Source organism: Grus americana, chromosome 4 (assembly GCF_028858705.1).
Source record: "Grus americana isolate bGruAme1 chromosome 4, bGruAme1.mat, whole genome shotgun sequence".
Taxonomy (NCBI): domain Eukaryota; kingdom Metazoa; phylum Chordata; class Aves; order Gruiformes; family Gruidae; genus Grus; species Grus americana.
In genome coordinates, this window is record NC_072855.1 from 19600453 (window position 1) to 19603287 (window position 2835).

Genomic DNA, 2835 nt, shown 5'->3' on the forward strand with positions numbered 1-2835 from the left:
AGCCGTTCCAGAAGCAGAACCACACACTCTGCCCTCTGCGCCCAATTAGAAAAAGCTCATTTATCAAATGAGTTGCTCTTCCACACTATACATGAGGACTGAGATGGAGGCAATGAAACATTCACAGAAATGCAGACAACTCATGAAAAGTCCTTTTAGTAAAATCCTGCAGTCCCATTTTGAAAAGGAGCTAGAAATGTAAACTGTGCTATTGTGTGACTCCTGTGCAAATTAGCTCTATGGGAATCCAAAATAGAACAGATTTATGCTAACAACAGGCGGAGGGAGATTACTTGCAAACAACAAAGGCAGCCTGGCCAGCAGTTTAGGCCTTCTCTTGTTAAGAAAATTTTCCCATCTGTAACTAAATCAATTAGTTATACCAGTGCAAACCCCTGATAGAGACATGCTGCACCAGCATGAATTGGGGCTTAAAGCCATTTAGGTTAATTCAATAAATCCTTGTCAGCATTGCTTTGAAGCAAAGGATACCACAGAAGCAAAAGTTTATCTGGGGTAAAGAGAGTGACTGGCATGTAGGTAGGTATCAAGCTGTCATTCTTCTGGCTACAAGCATGTGCAGCTGAGAGAATGTATGTGGCAGGTCTGATTTGGATCTCACCTCAAGCTTGTGTAATGAAGAATGATGCTCTTTCCCTTGCAGCTCTTTCTATTCAATAACTGATCTTAAACTGATTTTCAAACGCTTTAATCTTGAGATGTAACAAGACAATTATACATGCTGACCCTTAACACACCATACCTCCTGGAATAACACCAGACTGTCATCTTCCTCTCCATCTCTCTCTCTTCCCAGCCCTCCCCTTTTCCACATTGCAGCGTGGCCAAGTCTACCACTATCTTCCTCGTTAGCAGGAGCACCAGTGTCCCATGGAAGGTACGATGCAATCCCTGGAATTGCTACGTGAGGTGGGCTCTTCCGCACTAATAGCTTGCTTATTCAGAGACGCGCTCTGGGGAGGTCATCAGCGATGCTACAAGAAGAGCGAGCAGCTACAACAGAGGCACGCTGCCGTCTGCCCCTCATTAACGCTGACGCTGGTCACTAGCTGGGGTGGGAGGTAGGCAGCAGGGTGTCAGAATCGGCGCAAGAGGTCTCATTTTCTCCTTGTAAGCTCTTTTGTGCTGTCTTGTCAGATGTAGAAGAGGATTTTTAAATTCCAGGTTTTCTAAATACCTGATGTTCTAGGGGAAAAAAAAAAATGAATAGAATACAGAAAATTATTGTGTCATTATTTACTGATGTCACCTATAATCAGCCATATATTAAACACTTCAGCTGGTTCTCAGAGAATCACTTCTTGTTCCCTGGGTCTCATAAAACAATGTCTGCAGAAAAATATGTGCCTCTGAAAGCAAAAACCAGTTCTGTAAAGCACAAAAGCTCTTGTCAGATACTTGTTACAGATCAGTCCTCTGCATAATGCCTACATCAAACACTTTCTACTGCCCAGGAATATAGGACTGGAAGCCTCCTGAGACACAGTTCATGCCCCTGCTATCACAGGCTCCATACCAAATAATTTTTCATAACAAATCAATCTCCAGTCTGACAATGACAGATTTTTGTTCCGCCAGGCAGACTGTTCTGCACCGGAGCTCCTCCATTTACTGACTTGGTGGTTAGGAACCCGATTCTGATTCACAGGGCAATAAAAATGTGTTAAATAAATTCTACTTTGGATCTATTTGTTATCACAGTAACATTTTCCAACAGTTTAAATAGTTTTTCTCTCCCTTTTATCTACCCTTTCTCCTCTGCCTCCATACATTTATGGCTATGGAGGCTTTCTGGGACTCCATTTTGCTAAGCAAAACTAGCCAGGAAGTTTTTGTGTCTTCTGGTAAGACAAGAGCTCTGTCCCCCAAAATATGGCTCATAGTCTTCCCGTGTACCTCTTCCGCTTTGCATTGATCTTGTTTGCACGTGTTTGACCAGGGCTGCGTGCAGCGCTCTCCATGATGTGGCCTCCATACATGCACCAGACATTTTGCAATTACTGCAACAGGTTCCAACCTCTTTTTTTCCATCGTCTACTTTACAGAGGGATCCCGTTGCATTGGCAGCAGTGAGAAGGCAGTAATCTGTGGCGCAGGGACAGGAACGAATGCCTTGTGAGACGTGGGAAGAAAGGCACAGAAAGTGGCTTTACTGCCAAACAAAACACAGAAGGAATTTCATTTTCCTACTCACCTATAACCAGACAGTAGCCTCAAGTCTTTTCCTTCTCTTCAGCTGTTTCCAAAATATAGACTACCAGTTCTTGGCAGAAATTCTTGTTGGGCTGTGACTCCATGACCTTGAACTTTGTACTATTAAATTTCATCCGTTTCTCTTTATTTCTGTCCTCAGCGATCCATCTGTTCCTGCATGATATTTTGATCCTTCTCTGCAAAGGCAATGCCACCAAGCTTTGTGTCACTAGCATAATTTATCAATCCACTCCCACTTTTGATCCTCAGGTTATAAGTAAAAATACTAAACAAATACAGAGCCTTTTTTCAGCCACTGTAAAACTCCAGCAGTAGCCTCACTCCTTTCTGCCACTACCTCTTCAACACTCACCAGGGTAGTGTTCAATTTAGTCAACTTTTTGCCTCCCTTATGCAACTCACCTCCCTCCCCTAGTCTGATTATTAGTCAGTGAGAATGCAGAAAAAAAATGAATTGGATAGCTACCAGCTGCTAGATTGATCTTAATAATATAAATTTTTTTTAACAACTTTAAAAGTAAAAAATAATTAAAGATGAGGAAATAAATATAAAGATTTATATCTTTGTAAAGAGATTAAATGCACCTTCAGCCAAGGGAG

The 2835-nt window shown here is 42.1% G+C and overlaps 1 long non-coding RNA gene across 1 annotated transcript; it reads right to left on the reverse strand.

Annotated features, from left to right (window-relative positions):
• Positions 1–756: 756 nt before the first annotated feature.
• LOC129205953 (uncharacterized) lies at positions 757–2452 on the reverse strand. The gene is made up of 3 exons (XR_008576932.1): positions 2216–2452; positions 1918–2106; positions 757–1206 (listed from the first exon to the last, which is right to left on the reverse strand). It is a non-coding gene; the product is annotated as an uncharacterized LOC129205953 (long non-coding RNA).
• Between the last annotated feature and the right edge of the window lie 383 nt (positions 2453–2835).